Here is a 9,809-nt window from a genome sequence, read left to right on the forward strand (position 1 = left end):
GGAAATCAGTTGGAGAAGCTTGATTTGGCAAGATCTTTCACTGATCACACTTGAGGAAGCTTGTAGATAACGAGAAAGGCTGCTCTTATTGCAACATGGATGGAATCTCTCTGCGGCAATCCGTCTCTCCATCTCATCCCCAATACTTGAGAGAGTTTTCTTATGAGTGATTTAGTTGTTTTCATGAGTTTTTTCTTGTTCTTTATTATTATAGACAACTAAACCCCAAGGTCACTGAATGCCGATGAACCTTGGGATGAAATTTCTTATTTGGATGCTTTAGTTAATTTTTAATGCAAGTTGTGTCATTTGTGGCTCATTCTATGTGTACTTGACTATCTTGGATTGCATAAGAACTCTATGGTTCAATTTCTAGTTTGTGCTTCGAAGTACGGGATGCATCCTTATATAGATTAGTCTCACATAGTTTGAAAGGGATTCATGTACCAATGAGCTGAGGGATTCAGGTATTTGGCATCCCTCCAACCATTAGGTTTGAACCTAGAAATTGTGTTTGACCATAATCAGAGGTTTCCCTAAGCTTATTGTAATCATATGAGGAGTTGACCCGGGAGGAATTCCGGTCAACACTCGTATGGGGTTAGGGTTTAATCGCAGAAGGATTCGGGGTTAACCTAGTTTAGGAATCTCTTGGTCCAAACCACCATTTCTTTTTTAACCCTAGCATTTTTCTAGCTTTAGTAGTACCGAAGGGATCCACATCCGTGGCCATTTCTTCCACTGATATTTCCACTCAATCCTCCCATATTCCTTTATCCTGTTTTAGCTCCATTTCAAGTCTTTTTAGTAGTTTATAGCACTTGAACTCGAACTTGTTGATTATACAATAAGTGAAAAGGAAGTAAGGGTAGATTCTTGGCCCCGAGGAATATGGCCCCTATGTCGCACAGATGGTATTACTTGACATCCCCGTACACTTGTGAGTGAGACATCAGAGGTCATATGATTTGCATGAGATAATAGCAAAAGTGCCACTTGAAATTTAAGAAGATATGCTATTACGGACCTCATTTCTTATTGAGTGCCACAAAATTAATGGAGTGAGAAAACAATTTGGATTCAACCAAGGTATTCCATAGGCACTAGTCAAATTTAGACCAAATCATGACCATGACTTTCATGAGAGAGTAGAGACAAATTGAGTGAGAAATCATGCTAGGTGGATTGCGCACGAGAGAGAGAGAGAGAGAGAGAGAGAGAGAGAGAGATAGATAGAGAGAAAGCATCACATTGTGTTAATCTTAATGTTCCTGCTGGGAGAAGCATATTGTCGACACCATATTATGATTTGTATAGCACAAATTCTATAATCTTTTTTTTTTTTTTCTGATAACCCATAACCTATTGGACCATCATATGAGAGGTAATGTTCTTCTATCTCTATTATGTGCTTTTGTAACGACCAATGTAGATGTTCCACCACCAAGTCCTCCATTATAAAGGCATCATCGATGTGGTTCTCATTGTGAGGGTGAAGATAAACCTATTTTAGCTCAACAAAATCAAAAGCACTAGCCAATTTTAGCATCGAAAAATTTGGGGATGGACTTCATGCGGAATCCATTTGAGTATCAACCTCCAACACTAATAAAGACAAGATGAATCTAGTCAACTATCACAACTCCAAAATATACCTCTAGCGTCGTTCACTTTGGTAATTAGTGGCTTTTAAAATGCCACAAAATACATGAGCCAAAAGCACCGGTGAAAATGCAGTGAAGAACATGTCGGCAATGTACCTGCAAATAGCGATGCATTCTCAAACCACGCAAACTTTGTGGTGGTTTTCCGATCAATGCTACTAAGTTAGCAACATTTGCAAAATATATGCCGCTACGTTAGCGGCATTTTTCAATAAAAGAAACACAGCTAATTTAACAGTGTTTTTTAAAAATGGCATTAAATTTAACATGTTTTTAAAAAAATAGAGGTATATTAGCGGCACTTATATATAGAAGCATCTCTAATTTAACTTCTCTTTAGTTCATTTCTATAGTGTTCTTGTCCCTTTTATTTATTATCGCTCTTGTTTAATTTTTCCTTTTAATTTTTTTCTTTTCTTGTTGTCTTGTTTATATTTCTCCTATTTGTTGTTATTAGTTTTATCTTTGCTTATTCTTCTTCTTCTTCTTGCTCTTGTTAAGTTATCTTCTTCTTCTTCTTCTTCTTCTTCTTCTTCTTCTTCTTCTACTTTTTCTTACTCTAATTCTCTTCTCCTACCCTCATTATCCTCATCTTCATCTTTTATAAGCTTCTACTTTTTATTCTTTCTCCCGTCCTCCACTTCATTTCTTATCTTAGCCTTCTCGTTTTTCTTGCCTTAATCCACTTCTTTTCTTCTCTTACCTTTCTCTTCTCCCTTACCTCTTCCTCTTCTTCCTTAGCACTAGCTTTCTTTCCCTTTTTATATTTCACTTGAGAATCATAAATAGAAAACCAAAATCTAGGCCATTTAGTGGTGTTTATTATTAAAAACACAGCTAAATTTAAATATTTTAACAAATGGTGCCAAATTTAAATTTTGATTTTAAAAAAATTTCAGCTACTTTTTTTTTATACAAAAACCTGCTAAACAATGAATAAATTTAAAATTTTAGGGGCTTCTTTTTGAAAAATGACTCAAAATTGTAAATATTTTTTAATTTATTTATTAATTTAGAAGCTTTTTTTATTAAAAACGCCACGAAATAAATTTCATCCCATCAGTCGAACAGGAAGGAAGATTTTGAGGTGGGCTGGGTATCAAATTTTAAAATATTTTAAATAAAAATTTAAATATGTAAATAGCTTTAGTGGCGCTTACCATTAAAACCGGTGCTAAAGTTAATTTTTTCACACATAGCAACAAATTAAAAAATTTTAGCAAAAAGAGCCAAATTTAAATTGAAATTTAAAAATTTAACTTAGCGGTGCTCTTATAAAAAGCAATGCTAAATTAATAAATAAATTTAAACATATTAATAATTCATTGCCATTTGTTTAAAATGAACACCACTAAATTAATAAATTTATTTAAAAATTTTATAATTTACTGCCGTTTCTTGTAAAAACACTGCTAAATATAAATAATTTTTAAGTTATTAATTTAGTGCCATTTGTTTTTAAGAACACCTCAGAAATTTTAAAATTTAAATTTAAATTTAAATTTTGTAAATAATTTTCATGGTGTTTATTATTATAAATGCCGCTAAGTTGAAATTTTTCTTGGATTTTGTAAAATAACACCTTGAAAATCCTAAATGTAATAGCGTTTTTTAAAAACTTTGCTAATGAAGCATAGCCAAAAACTCTTCATTTTGTAGTGTGAGTCAATATTTTCAACAAATTTATGGATCCCCACCAAGCTTGCCATACTTTATTGTGGACTTAAACACTCCTTTAGCTTTAAAAGAGTCAAGGATTTATCAAATGGGTGATTCACTAATTGAACTAATAAGAAGGTACAGACCACAGAAATTACCGCGTAGAAATATTCACCCACCTCAATATTTTATAGAGAGGTGGAATCATCGATGTTAAACTATTGTATTGTTTCTTTTTTCTTTTTTCTTGCCAATCATGAAACTATGAAGTAACTACAAGTACTTTGTTCAATAATGATCATACGTAATAATAATTGATGAGCGTATTCGAGCCATATTGTACATGGACGAAAACAGTTACATACATTTTGAAATATTTGCAAAAATTATAATGGTTAAGCTATATTAGAACCAATTATTTGGACTAACTACATTGGGATAATTTCGATAACTTGCAATGATATTCATTTCGATATAGACCATAACTTTTCGGCTGACCACTTTTCTTTATGTCTATTTCATTTTAATAGCCGTAGATTTTGGACGTCTATCAAAGATCTTCGCATTGTAAAATCAAGACATAAAAATGTGGACCACTATAAAGGTTACAATATCCCTCACTAAGACAAAACATGTTTTACCATTATAATATATATATAACATGTTTTACAACATTGAAATTATCAAAAACACTTAAGTTTCACTGCTATAACATGAAGCATGTTCTATAACATTGAAACTGTATAAAATGTTTTTTATCATATTGAGATTGTTGAAAACAATTAAAACATGTTTTACAATACTGAAACCGTATAAAACATGTTTTATAACAATGAAATCATTGAGAACCAAAATGAGTAAACAATTTACCATATTCACGTGAAAAAAAACACTAAATCTTTCATAGGTTTATTATTGACTTAGTTTGGATGATAATATTTCATTTATGTAATATATTTTATTTTTTACTTCAGTTTTTAAGTATGAATTTATTCATTTAGTCTCTGTGCTAAATCAACATAACAACATAGAGGATGTTTACTATTGTATGTCATTATCCTTATTTGCCACAGAGGATGCTTGCTATTATGTAACTACCCATATTTGCCATAGGTTATACGCTATGATCCTCTTAACCAGAGACTAAATGAATTGAAGACTTGTAAAGAAGACTCTTGTTGAAATGGATAAAGGAATATGCTTTGATTCTCTCAACCAAAAAACTAAATAAATTGAAGACTTGTGAAAATGACACTCGTGCATAAACATAAAACCAAAAGGCCTTTGGCCAACAAGTACTGAGTTCATTACAAAAAATTATCCAATAGATACTTTTAATACTTAGGGTTTAATATGCGCCAGACATAATGTTGCCCAAAAATATCCTTAGTTATGGAAGCAGATTTGCAGCCCAATACTTGCATTCGCTGGGTGAGTGTGAACAAGCAAAACAATCAATTTCAAGTGATTCATGCTTCCAAACATGTGTCTTATTCACTTTGTAAAAAATAAAAATAAAAATAAAAATAAAATAAAGGTATACACTTTGATCCAATGTTATCAAAACCGGCCCGGACATCGACCCGGTCTAGGCTTCGGGTCTCGGGTCAACTGGTTCAACCGCCGGGTCATTCGGGTTAATGCCGGGTTAATAAAATTATTTTAAATATTATTTTTAAAATTATAAATTAGTTTTTAATTCTATAATAATATATAACATTTATTTATTATTTGTTATCAAATAAATAATTTGAAGCGACAAAAATAAATTGTAAAAATACATGACAAGCATAAAAGTTAAAACCGATACATAATAAAATTTCAAAATTCAAGCTCTACATGACATAACAGACTCAACCTAATATCAAACTCATTCAAATATTCCATACATAACAAAACAAAACACAATATCATATGAATCCATAGTGAAATTTCAAATTTAATCAAACCAACTCAATCCAATATATAACAAAAGTTACAAAAATTAAAGGATGAAAATGTCATTTTATAAACAAGCATTAACCCGCCCGGGTCATTGAAACCCGGCCGGGTCACCGAGTTTGGCCGGGTCACACCGGGTCACACCGGGTTGATTACATGTCCGGTCTAATTAGAGACCCGGACCGGTTTAGTCACCGGGTCACCGGGTCGACCGGTCGAACCGCCGGGCCGGTCCGGGTTTGATAACACTGCTTTGATCCTCTCACTTAGTGGATAAACGAATCAGAGACTTGGGAAAATGACAATAGTGGAAAAAGATAAAAATATGACAAATACATAAACTTTGACCTACCTTGTCATTGATATTTATTGTGTACTGAATTTTTTTTTCTTTTATTAATTTTTTTTTATAATAGACGACAAACACTCCCATTTAAGGTTAATAATCTGGGGTGTGCACCGATGTGGAGCGTATCTATAAGCTCAGCAACACCATGTCATCACCTTGCAAAGGTATCAATCCTGGGTCCCCCAAAATGAGAATTTTACGTAAGAGACCCGATACCAATAGGCCAAGAGGTCATTTGTTTGAAATTAATATTTTACTTTAGAAACTAAATATAAAGCTCTATTTTCTAAATAAATCCCTTGTGTTTTTTTTGAAAAAAAAACACATTTAAAATTTAGCAATGTACAAAATTTGTACTCCAGGGTATTATACATAGTTATTTATAGTTTAAATAAAACTCATCTCATGAGTAACAGGGGATAGGAGGCCTAAATTTGGAAGTTTTTTACAACAATCATGAAAATTTTCCAAAAAATTATATATAACTAAAAATCTCCGAAATTGAAAAATTTTATGGAGATGTACGTTAGAAAATAGAAACTCCTTCAATTTTTTCTAAAATTAAAGACAAACCATCACCATCATCATCATCAAACCAGGGGAATAATAATCAGCTAGTGTTGTATGCCATAGTGAAAGAACTGCAAGATGTGAGTTTGAAATTCAAGGCAACTCTTCGCGTGGCCAAGTTATTGCACAAGCAAGATGAGAGTGTGCTCTAGTTCTACGAACAACTCCAAGATGCACTTTATGAAGCAGAGGACCTTGCTGATGACTTTGACTATCTCAAGTGGAACAAGTGCAGAAAATGAATAATGATTATGAAGTTACTGCCTCAAGTCACAAGTTTATAGCCAAAAAGCCTCGGGTTATCTACAAAGCCATTGGATTTGCACAGTTAATTTCTTTAATTTGTTTTTATGTTACCTTTTTGTTTATTAAGACTTGTTTAAGTTTGTAAAAATTAGTGAGCTACATGGTAAATTCTTGTGCAGATGACATCATGATTTGCAATATAAGAGAGGTTATTGGAAAATTAAATCATGTTAATAATGATCTCAGTTCTGTTATTAGCATGGCAAAGATTTCTATGGAGTTCGGAAAGAAAGATGACAATAAATTTGGGATGGTGTTACAACATTCAAATCAAAACCCAAGAGTGACATCATCTTCTGTTAGTGTGAGTAAAATTTGTGGCTGAGATAGAGAACTAGAGATTTTAAAAAGATTACTTAAAGAACCAGATGCCAGTGGTGATTGCAATGAGAATGTCATCCCAATAGCTGGAATGGGTGGAATTTGCAAGACAACTTAACTCAACATGGATTCAATGATGAACAAGTTGCAAACTTTTTTGATGAAAAGGTGTGGATTTGTGTGTCAGATGAGTTTGATAGGTCAAAGATTCTTCAAGATATGGTGAGCTCTTTTACTGTTTCTAAATCTAAAAAATTCATATATGACAGAAATTTGGACCCTTTTGGAAGGTGAACTCAAAAGAAATTTACAAGAGAAAATGTTGTTACTATTGTTGGATGATTTGTGGTCTTTAGAATGGGAAAAACTCCTCATCCCTCTACAATCTTCTCAAATGAGGTTGGCAAAAATTGTAGTACAACCAGAGATTCAAAAATACTAAGAAAGCAAGATGAAAAAAATAAAATTGTTCTGAAAGGCATAGAGGATCATGATTACTACGAATTCTTTGTAAGTTGTGCATTTGGTGGTACAAAGGCTAATGAACATCCAAGCTTGCAAACTATAGGTATGTAGATAGTAAAGAAATTAAAGGTATCACCTCTTGCAGAAAAGATAGTAGGCAGATTATTAAAGCAGAACATGAGGCATTTGATGGATATCTTAAAGAGCAAATTTTGGGAATCTGGAACTAATGTAGATGATATTATGCCAGCACTAGCACTAATATCATCTACATTAGATGTATTCCATAAAAGTTTTCATAATCTCATATATCCTCAAACTTTTAATTTAACTACATACGGTGACTACACTAAATTTGAACAACAAGTATTGATAGGAGTTCCTTGGTTGGGAAAGAGCCAATATACACTATCACAATTGAGAAATATGAAGGAACTAAGAGGGCTCCTACTTATAGATGACCTTAAGAAAGTTGACAATAGGGGAAGAAGCTGAGAAAGCCAATATAAAGGAGAAAAGCCATCTTCAGGCCCTTATCCTAGGTTAGAATGACTCCAGTACAAGTTCTAGCTTGGCCACAGAGCATGAAGTGCTTGAAACCCTAGAACCAAATCCAAACCTTAAACATCTTCATATAGAAGGTTATAAGGGTTATATTAGTCCTAGTTGGTTTATGCTATTTACAGTGCACAATCTACAAATTTTAGAGTTACTTGATTGTAGAAGTAAGCTATTTCTTCAATTAATTGGTCAACTTAACTTCCTATCATGGCTCTTCTTATATCTGATATCGAAGATGATGAATAAGTTGATCAAAAACACTGGATTTTAGTTCCGTGTTTGATGAAATGCCAGGCAAGAGAAAGAGGTTCCAGAGTTCTCAAAAGAAATAAGACTTTTTCAAAGATTTGCAATTTACCACCCAGCACTCTCGGCTTATTCTTTTATATATATATATATATATATAATCTAATAAAAAAGTAACTAAACAAAAGAAAGTTACAAACCATGCTCTCATTGGCCAGACACATTCACCAATACTCCTATTGGCCATAGCTAATATTAAAACCATATCCATTGGCTAGCTCTAACATATAGAGATATGCTGAGCATTAAAGTCACTACAATACTCAGAATACATTAATATATTAAAGCATAGTAGAGATAAAGAGAACCACTCACAAAACACCATGCTCTCTATGCTTGTACTCAAAACAGAGATCAAGCTTCCATACCCACCTCCATGCTTCACGCCATCCTTAGCTGCAAACATCAGACAGCTCGTGCTTACCACGTCTTCAATCAACATCAACACCCACAATTGATTGAGATGAGCTCAATCCAAGCAGACTTCTAAGCAATGTGTGCTTCTTAGTGGACAATGGTTTGGTGAAGATGTGCGCGAGCTTATCATCTCTGCTGTAGTGATGTAACGAAATCGCACCTTCTGTAATCAATAAACGGATGAAGTGGAATCTCACATCTATGTGTTTCATTCTTCCATGATGAGTAGGAGTTTTGGCTACTACGATAGCTGAGAGATTATCAACCCACAATTTAGTTGGATTTGTACAAATTCTTCCATAATCTTGTAGCACTCTTCTTAGCCAAATAATCTAGCATATAGCAGGAGTGGAGGCAATGTATTCTACCTTGGTTGTTGATAGCGCAACAATCTCTTGCTTCCTAGATCCCCAAGAGATTAAGCTTGATCCCAGTCTAAAAAGCACTCCAATTGTACTCTTACGATCTGTCTTGGATCCTCCCCAATCACTACTAGAGAAGGCCTCTAATTCTCGTTGATCTCCACATGAATCCATAGACCCAATTCTTTAGTTCCTAAGAGATATCTCACAACTCGCTTTGCAGCACTAAACTAAATTTTACTTGGCTGATTCATGAATCTTGACAGGTAGTTAACTGAAAAACTGATGTCTAGACGAGTATGTGTAACATAGATTAGCTTCCTAATTAAACTCCTGTAAATAATTGGATCTGTAAACTTATCATTTTCACCATCTTCCAATTTCTCATTCACTGCCAATGGTGTACTCACAGGCTTGCATTGCTTCATATTCATGTGAGCCAATAAATCATCTATGTACTTCCTTTGTGTAATGAAAACACCTCCTAAATTTTGCTTCACCTCTAATCCCAGGAAATAACTCATCATCCCTAAGTCAGACATATTAAAAGTGTTCACCATGTCTTGCTTGAACTATTCTAGCAAAGTAGATAAAGAACTTGTATGTATAATGTCATCAACATACAAACTAATAAGCAGTAATTCTACACTCTTTACCTCCTTCCTGTATAATGTATGCTCACTTTCACTTTTATTGAAACCAAACTCCTTGAAATGCTGATCAATTTTGGAATACCAAGCTCTAGGGCCTATTTCAGTCTATAGAGGGCATTCTTCAATTTACAAACCAAATACTCTTCACCTCTCTTCTCATAGCCTTTTGGCTGAGTGACATAGACTTCTTCTTGTATATCTCCATTCAAAAAAGCCGAATTCACATCAAAATGAA

Source organism: Dioscorea cayenensis, chromosome 18, assembly GCF_009730915.1.
Source record: "Dioscorea cayenensis subsp. rotundata cultivar TDr96_F1 chromosome 18, TDr96_F1_v2_PseudoChromosome.rev07_lg8_w22 25.fasta, whole genome shotgun sequence".
NCBI classification, from domain to species: Eukaryota; Viridiplantae; Streptophyta; class Magnoliopsida; order Dioscoreales; family Dioscoreaceae; genus Dioscorea; species Dioscorea cayenensis.